This window comes from Leopardus geoffroyi, chromosome X (assembly GCF_018350155.1).
Source record: "Leopardus geoffroyi isolate Oge1 chromosome X, O.geoffroyi_Oge1_pat1.0, whole genome shotgun sequence".
Lineage (NCBI taxonomy): Eukaryota > Metazoa > Chordata > Mammalia > Carnivora > Felidae > Leopardus > Leopardus geoffroyi.
In genome coordinates this window covers 61193439-61208990 of record NC_059343.1, presented here as the reverse complement: position 1 = coordinate 61208990, position 15552 = coordinate 61193439, and the positions used below count along the sequence as shown (strand labels likewise).

Genomic DNA, 15552 nt, shown 5'->3' with positions numbered 1-15552 from the left:
CCTGTTCATCAAGCACTGTTCAAAGGATATCATATATATTCCTTCATTTAGTTCCCACAACAACCCTATGTTTAATTCCATTTCCTCAATTATAGATGAGGAAACTGAAGCACAGAGAAGTAAAGTAAGTTGTCTAAGGCCAAGTTAGTTACAACTAATAAATGGTGCTAAGTAGTCACATGTAAGGGAAAAAAATCAGCCCCTGATACATGAAATCTGGCTTGGCACTCACAGGTAGGCCATGTTGTTTCCCTGCTGGACATAAACAATCTCACAAAATACCAACATCATACAAGTTTACTCTGAGAACATGATAAATAGAGACAAAACAAGGACACCTCATAATGTAATCTAAGCACAAACAGAAACAAGGTCACTATACCATGCACAAAAACTTTTCCCTACTTGGGTATACCCTTCTTATAGGTAATATTTATTAAGATGCTCAATCATAAAAAGAATTCAAGGAATCCATCCCATTTACAATTGCACTAAAACCAATAAGATACCTAGGAATAATCCTAGTCAAAGACGTAAAAGATACGTACTCTGAAAACTATAGAACACTTATGAAAGAAATTGAAGAGGACACAAATAAATGGAAAGACATTTCATGCTAATGGATTGGAACAACAAATATTGTTAAAATGTCTATACTACCTAAAGCAATCTACATGTGTAAGGCTATCCCTATCAAAATATCACCAGCATTTTTCACAGAGCCAGGACAAACAATCTTAAAATTTGTATGGAACCACAATAGACCCCAAATAGCCAAACAATCCTGAAAAAGAAAAGCAAAACTGGAGGCATCACGATTTTGGACTTCAAGCTATATTATAAAGCTGTTGGATCAAGACAGTAAGGTACTGACACAAAAACAGACACATAAATCAGGGGAACAAATAGAAAACCCAAAAAAGAACCCACAACTATTTGGTCAACTAACCTTCAACAAAGCAGGAAAGAATATTCAATGGAAAAAAGACAGTCTTTTCAGCAAATGGTGCTGGGAAAACTGGACAGCAACATGCAGTAGAAGGAAACTTGATCACTTTATTACACCATACACAAAAATAAATTCAAAATGGATATAAGACTTAAATGTGGTTGAGAACATCATCAAAATCCTTCAACCTCGGCTGTAGCAACCTCTTACTAGACATGTCTCTAGAGGCAAGGGAAACAAAAGCTTCATCAAGATAAAAAGCTTCTGCACAGCAGAGGAAACAATCAACAAAACTAAAAGGCAGCCTATGGAATGGGAGAAGATATTTACAAATGACATATCTGATAAAGAATCTACACAGATCAATAAAGAACTTATAAAATGAAACACCCAGAAAACAAATAATCCAGTTACAAAATGGGGAGAAGATATGAATAAACATTTTTCCAAAACCATCCAGATGGCTAATGGACACATGAAAAGATGCTCAGCATCAGCTATCACCAGGGAAATACAAATTAAAACCATGATGAGATACCACCTCACATCTGTCAGAATGGCTAAAATTAACAACACAGGAAACAACAGATGTTGGCAAGGATGTGGATAAAGGGGAGCCCTCTTACACTCTTGGTGGGAACGCAAACTGGTGCAGCCACTCTGGAAAACAGTATTGCATTCTTCAAAAAGTTAAAAATAGAACTACCCTATGACTCGGCAAATGCACTACTAGGTATTTACCCAAAGGATACAAAAATACATATTTGAAGGGGTACATGCACCCTGATGTTTATAGCAGTATAACCAACAATATCCAAACCATAGAAAAAGTGCAAATGTTCATCGACTGATGAATGGATAAAGAAGATGTGATATATATACAATGGAATATTACTCAGTCATCAAAAAGATTGAAATCTGGTCATTCACAATGATGTGGTTGGAACTAGTGTATTATGCTAAGCCAAATAAGTCATTCAGAGAAAGAAAAATAACATATGATTTCACTCATATGTGGAATTGAAGAAACAAAACATATGAACATATGGGGAAAAAAAGAAAGAAGGATACAAACTAAAAGGGACTTAACTATAGAGAATAAACCAAGGGTTTCTGAAGGGGAGGTGGGGGGGGGGGTTAAATGGGTGATGGGCATTAAGGAGGGCACTTGTTATGATGAGCACTGGGTGTTATATATAAGTGATGAATCACTGAATTCTACTCCCGAAACCAATATTTCATTATATGTTAACTAACTATAATTTAAATAAAAATTTGAAAAAAAAAAGATTCCCAATCATAGAATTGCCCTTGCTTGCTGACAGCATTTAATACAGCATGAATCCCTACTTTCTAAGACTCTCCCCTAAATTACCCAACCAAAGCCCAAAGCCTAGAAGTCCTTTCTACCATCCTTTTACTATGACACCCCATGTCCTTATTGTATTTGTCTACTAGGGCTGCCATAACAAAATACCACAGGATGAGTGGCTTCAACAACAGAGATTTATATATTTTCTCACAGTTCTGGAAGCTAGAAGTCCAATATAAAGGTATTGGTACATGCAGTTTCTCCTCCAACTTCTCTCTTTGGCTTGCAGATGGCTGCCTTTTCGCTGTGTCCTCACATGGTCTTTTCTCTGTTTGCATATGCCGCTGGTGTCTCTTTATGTGTACATATTTTCTCTTCTTATGAAAGAACATAAGTCAGATTGAATTTGGGCCCATCGTAATTACCTCATTTTAACTTAATCACCTCTTCAAAAGTCCTACCTTCATATACAGTCACATTCTGAGGTATTGGAGGTTAGAGCTTCAAGATATGAATTTGAGAGGGGAAACAGTTCAACCCCTAATATCTCTGATGTACATTCTCCCTCACTGTAACAAGTAATAAACCTAACTTTTTCAACTGAGGGTGTGTACCCAGTAGTCTTTGGATGGAGAGCATTGACACAAATTATAACTGGTAACTAATAAGCAACTAAAAATTTTTTAATGTTTATTTTTGAGAAAGGAGAGAGAGAGAGAGCGCGATCAGGGGAGGGACAGAGAGAGGGGGGACAGAGGATTCGAAGCAGGCGCCCCTAAGTGACTAACTTTAAGAAAGAAGAATAGTGTACTTCATTAATATAGGTGAAAACAATGCTTTCCAACAATGGGAAAAGAGCAATTCATTGTAGCACTTGAGATCCATCCAATACCATGGTGTAGCATTTCACATGTTGAATATTATTTGTTTGTTTTTGTTTTTGAGGGCAGAAGCCAAATCCTTTTTTTCTTCATATTTATCCCAGTGCCTGAAAGAAGCAAATGTATTTGCATAGTGCTTGATAAATAAGATGCAAGATAAAGGTTTTGTTTCTTTTCTCAAGTTGTCTGTATCTAACTTCTTTGTGACTCAATTTTCTCACTTGTAAAATGGGAGTAATAAAATTGTTAGGATTAAGTAAAATAATTTGCACAGTATCTGGCACATAGTAACGACTCAGTGAGTGTCAATTATCTAAGGATGGGCTATTATTTATGGATGAGTTTCATAGATATGAAATGAGAGGGGGGGAGAGGATAAGAATGTTCCAGGGAGGCGGAATGGCAGAAACCAAGGCATGGAGATGACAAATTGTAAAAAGGCCCTCAATGCCCAGCCACTTTACTGCTCAGCAATGAAAGACCCATGGAGAGTGCATGAAACTTGATAAGGAAACCCATATTTTGTTGACAGTGGGATATCTACAACATTTGTCTCTTGTACTTTGTTAGGGACAGAGAAATCTCCGTCCCCCCTCCCCCCCTCCAACCTGTGCTGTTTCTGGAGAGGGGTTGTGTCACAGGCCATAGAAACTCTGTTGAGGGTAACAGTGAGAAGTTGCACACATCCAGTCTCAAAGCCTGAGCAGTGGCAGCAAAATGAGGCTGCAGCTGTGGCAGTAGACAAACCTGAAATCGGGCCCTGGCTGACTGGTGAGGCTGTGCTTTAGCAATGGGCTGCTGCAACAAGTGCACACAAAGTAGCTTAGTTTTACCCCTCCTGTTCTAGCACCAACATTTCCCTCTCTTGCCCTGGCTCCTAGTGGTGATGGTTCAGAGGCTCAGGCCCAGACTTACATCCAGGGTTCCAGAGTGCTAAATAGTCCCTTCTAAAGTTGCTCTACAATCCTTTGCCATTTCCTGTTGGGTTCCCAGGAATTCTGAAGGGTAATGATCACCTAAGGGATTTCTCAATGACCGCAGTCAGGTAGATTACTCTTCCTTCCTGGGGCTTATTCATGTTCTCTTCTCTCCTTCTTTATTCCAGAAAACGCCCTTCTCCAATTCTCTGGGGAATGGCCCTTCATCTAATCCTTCATGACCCACCCACCTGGGGGCCTAGGCTCTGAAGTTAAGGGTAGGTAGAGATTGAATGGTTAGATGCTTGGTGGAGGAAGCCATTGGACTCTTCTTCCCCAAACTTCAGAGCGCCCCTCTCTGTACACATAACTGCTCTAAAAGATGTGGGAGAGTGGTGTCCAGCTGTGAGTCTGCCTAGGGAAGAACTCGCCACGGGCGCGGTGCACTAGGCTAGCTGCAAGAATGTGAGTGGGGGGCGGGGTGGGGTGGGGAAGGGGGGTGCGCGCCCTTTATGACAGGTGGCCGCGCAGTGCGCGCTCCCGGGCGCCTGAGGGGAGGGAGGGACAGACGGACAGAGTGGGAGGGGGTACATGGGGAAGGGACCGTAGACAAGGTAGAGAGAGCAGGATGGAAAGGGAAGGCTGTGGTGGGGAAGGGAGATGGGGGTAGAACGCAGCCAGCAAGAACAACCGTTTTGGAGGAAACAATAGCAGGGGCAATAGCGATGGTGGCAGCTGAGGCAGTCCCACTCTGGGCACCTTTCTGAATGGGCAGAGGCATCTCAGGGAGAAGAGGAGACCAGGCAGCGCCCGCCAAGGCTCTGAGAAAAGCAGCGGAGGGAGGGGAAGGAGGAGGAGGAGGAGGAGAAAGGGGAGGAGGAGGGGGGACGAGGCAGGGGGAGAACCCGGGAAGGAAAACCAGTAGCATCAGCATCAGCATCAGCAGCCGCCACCGCCACACCAGTAGCAGTAGCAGTAGCAGTAGCGGCAGTAGCAGCATTTAGCAATAGCTTTAACGACTACAGCGACAGTAGCAGCCGCCCTCCTTCTCTCTCCCTCCCGCGGACCGCCGCAGCCACCGCACTGAGAGGGCTCCAGCGCCGCACGCGCAGCCGGCTGCTGAGATAGTCCCGGCCGGAGCGAGCGGTGGTACACCCGAAACACAGACCCCGGGAGCAGCCCATAGTCACTGAGGCGCTGAGTTTCAGGGCCAGAGCCTGACAGCTCTGACTCCATCTAGCACCGCGGCGGCGGCGGCGGCGGTGGCGCCTGAGGGACACAGGCGCGTTCACCTGGCGGGCCTGGCGCATGGAGCTGAGGCAGAGGCGGCGGCGGCGGCGGCAGCAGTAGCAGCGGCGGCGGCGACGGCGGCGACTAGAGCAGCTGCGGCGACAGCGACAGCCCTGCCTTGACTGCGACCGCGCTAGTTCCAGCGCCCGCTGCCTGAGCCCGCCAGCGACTTGCGCCTCTTCAGGCGGCCTGTGAGGTGAGTACCAGCGTTGCCATCCAGCTCCCTGGCCTTCTCGCAGGCTCCCTGGCTGGCTCGAGGTGGAGGTGGCAAGGGGTGGAACGAATTGGGAGCAGCCGAGCCAAAAGAGGAGGAAGGGAAAACGGAAGGGAGGACCTCTGTGTGAGAATGGCGTACATGTGTGTGTTTGTATACGAGGGAGCGAGGCAGCAAGGGCGAGAGATCTCGGCCAACCCTGACAGGCACTGCAATCTAGGAAAGGCCTCTGTGCTCGCGCCGGGAGAGGGGGGAGGGGAAGCGAGCGGGCCAGAGCCGTGGCGCTCGCACGCACGCAGCCGGGCATCGGAGACTGCAGTGTGCCGTCTTCTTTCGGGCTGGTGCCGAAGAGATCCTGGCCAGGAAACTGGCACCAAGACCACACGCTTCCGTGCGAGCGGGAAAACCCACGCGGCGGCCGCGACTGGGAGCTAGGGCCAAAGCGGCGGAGGTGCGAAGTACGGTCGCCAGCGCCCCCTACACGCTTGGGGCTCCCCTGCCAACCACAGAGCGCTCCCCAGCACACACCGCCCGACCAAGGGCCGCGGGCGGGCTTATGTTGGGGGTCCTAAAGAGCCTCGCCCAGCTTGTCACCTTTGCAAACACTGGCCCTCGGCCCCTTCCCGCTTTCGCTGGCAATCGAATTGACACTGTCCTGCGCGGCTTCTGGTGCTTCGCTCTGCCGCGCCCCTCTGCATAGGTCCGCTTGGGTCTGGCACACCCGGTGGGGCGGGAGGCCGCGAGCTTGAGTGAGGAGCCGGCCCGCTCTGGGAAAGTATGGAAATCGCGCCGCTGAGTTGGCGCCGTTCTGCTGAGGAATCCAGTGGTTTCAGCATGACTGCTTCTCTGTCTGATTCGTGAGGGACCGAATCACCCGCGCAAGGTTTCCAATCTTTTTCGAAGTTAAAAAAAAAAAAAAAAAAATTGGCCTCTCCATCTCAACATCGACATACTTGATTTTTTTGTCGAGCTTCTGATTGCGTTTTGGAATCAGTAGGTTTCATATTTTGCTTTTGGGTTTTGGCTCCCAGCATATTGTTGAATTCTGTGCACAGCATAGTACTTAGCTATGTGGCCTTTTCCTAACGTTCCATTTTCTAGACTCTTATCTGAAGAGACATGATTTGTGTGTAGGGCTGCTAGGGCTGTTTTTTAAAAGCATCAAAAGCCTGTCAACCAGTCATTTGAATATCTCCACGATTGTTTTTGGTGGAGAAGCAGAGTGTGCAGATAGTTCCTGAAATATTTTGTTTGGTGAGAAAAGGTGTTCCAATAGTCTTCTCTGAACTATAGAGACAGTTTAGGTTTCAGGGGACGAATATGCCTTACATCTTTTACAAATAGGGTGCCATAACCAAACATTTTATTTACAGCAATGACGTTCTCATGACTGAGGAGAATTTACACTTATTTAAAATATATTTTTAGAAGGGAACAGAAAAGCCCTAAGTAACTGTCATTTTACATATTAACAGGGAAACTGGCTAATCAAATAAAACTGGCTGAGTGTCTGAAACTATCCCAGTGAAATATGTGGCTGTGAATATAATTAACCATCTGTCTAGTGAGCAATTTAAATTTGGGCTGGTACATTTTTATTACAGTGTCTAATTTCTGGAAGACTTGTACATTTTACCCAACAGTAACAACAAAAACGTATTTGCTTACTAGGTCAAAGACTTACTTGTGTGGTGGTGGGATTTCCCTTCCTCCCCGCCCCCCCCCCCCATCTTTCTTAAAGTCTTCACACTCCTTGATCTGGGAGGTCAAAATGAGCCTCTTGCTTTTCCAAATGGTATATTTCAATAGAAGAACTCAAACTGGTAGCTAGTGATTAGACATTTTTGTTTCTCAGAAATACCTTCCAATATTTTACCTTCCACAGAATCTAGAAAGATTGCATGCATTTGAGTTGAACAAAATGTAATTTTTATGCACATGTGTTCAGATGGAGTAGGGTGATTCAACAAAATTTAAGACTTGAAATTTGACTCTATTTACTTCCTTTTATTCTAATTACACACTTGCTGTCCCCTAGCTGTCCCAGCCACCTTCCACACTTCACAAATACACACTCACACACATAAAATCATGTCCTTTTGTCCTTAAAGCCAGTTTCTTAGATTAACAGTATTCAGACCTGTGATTTTAACAATATGTTGAGAAACTTTTTTTTTTTTTTTTTTTTGGAAATCAAGAGTGTAAAATAGAATAACACGAAAGGACATTGTACATATTTAAAATTTTTTCCCTATGATGTGATTTTAACTAGAAATTTGTTACTAGGAAAAAAAGGAATAGATTTTGGGCGGAGATGAAATGGCCCTAGGAAGATTAAATTTAAAATAGCTGTTGTTAACAGAACAGAATAAAAATGAACCACTGATTGATTGTGCAGTGGACTAGAGAAAGTCATTTAAAGGAAAATACTTTTAAAACAAATATTTGGCTAAATAATAGCTTTGATTAATGGGTAACAATTATGTAAGCACATGGTAGAATTTGACATCTGTCAAGTCTGTTAAATAAATCAACCTGTTCAGTGAATAAATCTTTGATGCATCAATGCTTTTTAAAACACACAAGCGCACATGCACACGCAAACCTATAACACCCTGTTGTCAAAGTCAAACAAGAGCAGAACACTGTCACTTTTTCTCTGTTTCACTGCCTCTTTTCTCTCTTTTTCATTTTTTCACGATCTTCTGATTATCTGTAAAGTACCCAGTGAGCAGAGAACTTAAGATATGATGGTGTTGCCTTAGGAGTGGGAGAAAAGAGATGAGGAAAATGATAGAGCTGGAATTTAAACACTCAAAGACGAGCTCATGGATTTCTGACACAATCACCATGGAGGTCTCGGTTTTTCCAAAGTATTTACTTAACCAAGAGGGACTAGCTTAACCAAAAAGCATTCACTAATTACAGTTTCTCTGCTCCTAAGTCCAGTTCTAATGAACACTTTTTTTGGTCTAAATCCCTTTGTAAGGGGAGAGGAGATTTTAACTGGCCTTTGTTTGTTACCTTATCTTTAAACTTATTTGTCTGGTGACACATACATGATTAAGTGTTCTTGCTTGTAGTTGGCAAAAGGAGAGAAGAACCAAAGTGGATGATAGGCAAGAAAAATGATAAAATAAGGAGTAGGTCATCTGGCTTCTCTGCTTTTCCCATATTAAAGATTTCAGTGACAATAGCCAGACTTTCAGGATCCTATAAGTCTTCTTTAACATATGAAAATCACTTTAGAAACTTCCTTTATCTCTACCGCCCAACTTAAAAGTATACAATCAATCACTCCTCACAATCATAGTGCAGCTCTTTCTGCCCACGGGCCCTGTCCCTGTGCTTTAATAAAAACAACTTTGCACAGGAAAAAGAAAGATTTCAAGTTTGAACACTTTAATTTTTTTCTTTATTTTTCCCCTTTACCTCCTATGAAAAGTTGCCCATCAACTAGCTCTCCCACTAACAGGTTCTCCACCATAAAGTACCCTTTAAAACCATGGGGCCATAGGAGTTGGACATAAAGAACTTGCACTGCTCTTTATGCCACTTTTCCAGGGCTGCTTGAAAACAAAACAAAGGGCACTGAATCAGAGACTGCATCACTTGGGCCTACCTTTAATTTCAGGCAGAGGGCAATATTCCTTTCCCAAGCAACACTGGTCTTGTGCATCAATAAGCATATCACAACCTTGGAGAAATCTGGTCCGGGATGGCGTCAGCCTGGAGAATGGAGGGTAGAGGGGAGAAGCTGCCTTATACTGATGGTAGCACATTTCCCAGGCAAGCTACAGGTAAGGGGTGCTCTTTGTCTCTCTTCCCCTCAGTCCTTCATTGCCCACGGGTGATTCACAGGCCTCTGCTAGGGAGTGTGCTCTTTTTGGCCTCTTTTTCTGTAGATAAACACTATGACCTGATGTCTTTCCCTCCCTTGTTCTCTGGTTGTAAAAGGACTGAAGTCTTCAAGACCAACTACTATGCACATAATTTTTACTTTTCTAAAAGGGACTTCAATGGGTCATCTTACCCAGTAAGATTATTTTGATATAAACAATTATCTACTATTTTTGTCAAACACCCTCAGACCGCATTTAAAAAGTTATACCTTTCTCCTTTAGTAGCCCATTTCAAGTATTACATAACTGCTTAAGCAAGGAGGTACTCCTAATATTTAACCTCAGAGGGTTTAGAGATTAGAGACCAAGATTATACCATGGGCCTGACTGCAAGAGTAATGAGAAGCCATACTCCATTGAGAAAAGGCACAAAGATTCGTTTTCTTTGGGGCAAGTTAAACCATCTCCTCTATGGAGGACTTTAAGCAGGGTGGCCATATATTATAGTTTATACCTCTTGTCCCAACATACTTATTTTACCCACAAAAGCATCCCAGTTTGGACAAAAAATTCTATGGTCATCCTAACTATAAGCTACCTTTAAATCAAACATACTCACAAAGAGGTGCAATCTACATGCTGGAGCATGGCTATTCTTACTTTCATGAAAGACTGGTGATAGGTAATAAACTTAAAGCATATCAGGAAGTATTTGGGTTTGTTAGAAAGATCATCCTTACCAGGGCTGTTGTAAGACAAAAGAGGGTGGTACCAATGGAAGTGTGAAGTCATCTTTTTCAAATATGTTTTGAGAATTGCACACTTTTCTGTCTGTCATGAATAGTTTGCATGTGGTCTTTCCAAATATAAATATATAAATTTTATCCATATCTATATGTATATGTCATATATAGATAGTATATATATTTCCATTTGCTTTTTCTGTAATGGACAAGATGGCCTTTTAAACTACTTTTCAGCTCTAAGTATCTCTGATTGGCTTTCATTGATCTAGGGCAGGGGTCAAAAGAAACTGTGGTCCACAGGTCAAATCTGGCCTGCTATGGAAAAAGAAATAATGCAAACAAGAAGAAAATATGGAGCTATTTAGAGTTGCTTTTGCAAATGTTTTCAAACTTCCCTTTAGTAATTGAGCTTTACTTAGGCCAGTGTTAAAATGGGTCCACATTTCCTGAACATGTACCTATCAGCTGATATTTAGGGTTTGGGAGATTGTCCAGAACCTGGTGGAGTGTCTGGGTGATGATCCCAAAAGTAAAATCCACATGTGAATTTGTTTGTTTGAGTCAAAACATTAATAGTATCTTTTGTTTCCTATTTCAGTAACCTAAATTTCGTGGTGCTACTAAATTCTTTCTGGCCTCCTTCCCAATATTTGCCATATTATTCCAAACATGCATGTGATTTATTAACCTAGAGACCAGGTCTGAGTAACCTGCTTGAACAGAGACCTTCTGTCTCTTTAGTTACTAACTAACTGGAACACATTCTAAAGACATGCCTTACTAAGTAAAGGAGCAGAAAAAGTGGGCCATCACCACCTAGCTTAGTGGTTCTTGACCCTTATTTTTGGCATGAAACCCTGTGAAAATTCAATGAATGTCAAGGAGACTGTCTTCAGAAAAGTGCACATTTACATATATGATACTTGCATACATTTTTAGGAAGTCCAGCCATACATTCTGACTTAAAAACCTCTGCACTAGCCTTTTCTTAGTTGTTATAAGAATTCCTCAAGAATTCCTGTTGCATGACTGTTATGGTCATGGTAGCTTGAAATGGAAGATATGAAAATTATTCTTTCAAGAAAGCCTATTATTAATATACTTATGGTCCACAGCTCTCAGCTACTGTTACAAGCATTTTCCTGATTAGCCATCACGGGTATTTTTTTATTATGAAAAAGAAATTACCTAGCACTCACTTTGACTTACTATTCTCGCTAAAAACAAGTCAAGGACAGTGTCTCCAAATCCTTGATTTGTCAACATTCAGAATCTTAAGAATGTCTGTTCAACACTCTCCACAAATTCATTATTAATATATAAAATATATTCCATAAAGGCTCATGCATATTTGCCTACCCCCATCATCTCTCTTTCCTCTATCTCTCTTTGTATATTTATCTTAGCCAATGGACCTGATGTTGATTTTTAGGTGGAATCAGAGAAGAAGGTGGTATCCAGATATCCTCATGAGGATACCTGGTACTTATGGGCCTTTTGGATTATTAACCCTACTGGAGATCTAACGTATATTAAAGTCATAGCTTCTTAAGCTCTCCAAACAAGAATATATGCCACATCTGTGCCTTGCAGTTGGGGTGGTAGGAATAGGTGGTATTCCTATCCAGAAATGAATGTTTATTGCTTGTCTCTGCTTCTTATCTTAGCAGTTTGGAGTATGGCAGAGCATTAGTGCTAATAGAATACTAAATTTGGGTCATTAATCATCATATCTATTTTAATTAAGCAAACATTTATTGAGCACCTACTATGTGCTAAGCACTGAAATACTGGGGACAGAGAAAATATTAAAACAGATTCTCCTGTCTTATAGGAAATTAGCTTTGTTCCTAGTTGAGTCTTTTTGTCATCTGTATTAATTTATCCCATCCTTTTTCTAATTTGGTGCATTTTTCTATTATTTATATATTATCTCATTAGAAAATAAGTGTAGATGCCCTGTTTTTTTTTAACACAGCAAATAAATTCATTGCAAACAGATATTATCTGTAGCTAAGTTGAGGCAAGATTTCCAGCCTTCATGGCACAAATGCTTCTGTTCTTATTTCCTCATTGACTTAGCAGGCCCTATTTAATAGGGAGTAACATGCCTCTGTTCCCTGCAATTCTGAAGCAAGATTTCTATCATTGCTATCATTGGTGATGTGGAGTTACAAATGGCATTAGCCATGATGTATAAACTATTAAGGTTATAGTACATAGTTATTGACTTTTGAATCATGAGTGATTTGAATTGAGTGTACTCTGCAAAAGCCCATTGTCCATCTTTGAGCGAATGAACTTTTAACCACTAGTTGGTGGTTGTATTCGTTTGCTATGGCTGCTGCAACAAATTACCAAAAACTTAGTAGTTTATAAACAACATTAATTTATTTTCCCATAGTTACAGAGGTCAGGAATCTGAAAAAGGTCTCATTGGGCTAAAGTCAAGGTGTGGACAGGGCTGTATTTTTTTCTGGAAGTACTAGGAGAGAGTTTTTTCCTCTATTTTTCCAGCTTCTAGAGTGTGCCTACATTTCTTGGCTCATGAGGCCCCTCCATCCTCAAAGTAAACAATGGTAGATTGACTCCTTACATTGCATTCCTTCAATCTTGCTTTCATTGTCACATGTCCTTCTCTGACTCTCATGCTTCTGTCTCCCTCTTCCACTTTTAAAGACCTCTGTAATTACATTAGGGCTACCTGGATGGATAAAACAATAATTTCCTCATCTCAGGGTTGGTCGATATGCAAACTTAATTCCATCTGCAATCTTAATTCCCCTTGTGACATATAACTTAACATATTTCCAGGTTCTAGAAGTAGGATATGGACTAGTTTGGAGGATCATTACTCTGCTTACCACAGTGACTTGATTTTTTTTCTTTTCCTTTTGTAATAATTGTAGATTCACAGGATGTCATAAGGACAGAGAAGTCTTATATACCTTTCACCCTGTTCCCCCAGTGATTACATCTTACATATACATGTATAGTAAAAGATCAAAATCATGAACTAGACACTGGAACAATGGGTGTGTGTAGTTCTGTGTCATTTTATCACATGTGTAGATTTGTGTAACCACTGCTACAATCAAAATAAAGTACTTTTCCATCAACACAAAAGATCTTTCTTGTGCTATCCATTTATTTACCTTGTAGTCGCACTCACGTCCCTCACCCCTACTATCCCTAACCCCTGACAATCATTAATCTTTTTTTCTATATCTATAATTTTGTCATTTCAAAAATATTATATAAATGGAGTCAGAGAGTATGTTACCTTTTCAGGTTGGCTTTTTTATTCAGTATAATTCTCTTGAGATCTATCCAAGTTGTTTTGTGTATAAACAGTACATTCCTTTTTACCACTGAACAGTATTCCATGGTATGAATGTATCACAGTTTGTTTAACACTTACCTTTTGAGGAATATTGTGGTTGTCTCCAGTTTTTGGCTCTTACAAATAAAGCTGTACAGGTTAGTGTACAGGTTTTTGTGTAAACATAAGTTTTCATTTCTCAGAAGACAACTGAGAGTTTTCTCTCAGCCCAGAGTGTGGTTGCTGAATCATATGATAAGTGTGTGTTTAGTTTTTTAAGAAACTTCAGAATTATCTTCCAGAGTGCCTGTACATAACTTATCACAATCTACTAGTATCAATATTTTACCTGTTTGACTAAACTTTACCTTTTATCCTCCTTTACTTATAATATTGTTGAATTAAAGACTTCCTCTGCATATATTTAGAACTACATAAGACAGTGTTATAGTTTTTGTTTCAACTGTCAAACATAATTGAGAAAACTCAACAGGAGAAGCAAAGTTAATTGTATTTACTCTTACTTTGGCTTTTTCTGTTGTTCTTCCTTCTTTCCTGAGGTTCCATGATTCCTTCTTTTATATTTTCTTTCCATTTAGAGAACTTCCTTTAGCTATTCTTTTAGTGCAGGTTTGTCGGCAACAAATTCTCTTAGTTTTCCTCTATCTGAAAATTTCTTAATTTCCCCTTTATTCCTAAAAGATATTTTCACAGGATGTAGAATTCTGAGTTGACAGCTCTTTTTATTTCATCACTTGAAAAAGTTGTGCCACTGCCTTCTGGCCTCCATGGGTTCTGATGAGAAATCATTCAAATTGGTTTTCCCTTGGAGGTAAGGCATCATTTCTTTCTCACTGCTTTCAAGATCCTTTTTTCCACATGTCTTTAGAGTTTTCAGGAGTTTGACTATGTTCTGTTGTGACATGGATTTCTTTGGGTTCATCCAGTTTGAAATACTCCCAGCTTCTTGAATCTATAGGTGTATGTGTTATGCCAGATTTGGGAAGTTTTCAGCCATTATTCATTTCAATACCTTTTCTGTCCTGCCTTCATATGTTTTGTTGTTCCAGGCCCCTCTGATGACAGGAAAGTTAGATATTTTTTATAGTCTCACAGGTCCCTGAGGCCCTGTTCATTTTTTTCAGATTGTTTTCCTGTGTCGTTCAGATGAATAATTTCTATTATTCTATCTTCACGTTGGCTAATTCTTTCCACAGTCCTCTCCATTCTGTTATAGAGCCCATCTTTTGAGAATTTTTTTTGATTTCAGCTATTTTATTTTTCATTTTTAAAATTTCTACTTGGTTATTCCATGTATCTTCTGTTTCTTTGCTGAGACTTTTTTTTTAATTATCAAGTTAGTTAACATACAGTGTAGTCTTGGCCTCAGGAATAGAACCCAGTGATTCATCACTTACATATGACACCCAGTCCTCATCCCAACAAGTGCCCTCCTGAAAGCCCATCACCCATTTAACCCATCCCTACCCCCATGAACTCACAGTTTGTTCTTTGTGTTTAAGAGAGTCTTATAGTTTGCCTCCCTCTCTGTTTTTATATTATTTTTTCTACCCTTCCCCAATGTTCACCTGTTAAGTTTCTCAAAGTCTGCATATGAGTAAAATCATATGAAAACTGTCTTTCTCTGACTGACTTACTTCGCTTAGCCTAATACACTCTAGTTCCATTCACGTTGCTGCAAATGACAAGATTTCATTCTTTCTCATTGCTGACTAGTATTCCATTGTGTGTGTGTGTGTGTGTGTGTGTGTGTGTATGCCACATCTTAATCCATTCATCAGTTGATGGACATTTGGGCTCTTTCCATAATTTGGCATAATTTGGTTGATTGCTCTGCTATAAACATTGGAGTATATGTGTCTCTTCCAATCAGCATTTTTGGATCCTTTGGATAAATACCTAGTAGTGCAATTGCTGGGTAATAGGGTAGTTCTATTTTTAATTTTTTGAGGAATCTCCACACTGTTTTCCAGAGTGGCTGCACCAGTTTCCATTTCCACCACCAGTACAATAGGGTTCCCTTTTCTCCACATCCTCTCCAACATGTGTTGTTTCCTG

At 40.9% G+C, this 15552-nt stretch overlaps 1 protein-coding gene across 1 annotated transcript in view; it reads left to right on the top strand.

The window, feature by feature from the left end:
• The first annotated feature begins 5409 nt into the window (after window positions 1–5409).
• NEXMIF (neurite extension and migration factor) overlaps window positions 5410–15552 on the top strand; it is a 164711-nt gene continuing 154568 nt past the window's right edge. The window contains exon 1 of the mRNA XM_045471056.1: window positions 5410–5545. The gene's annotated coding sequence lies outside the window, so the exon portion shown is untranslated. The remainder of the gene's footprint in view (window positions 5546–15552) is intronic.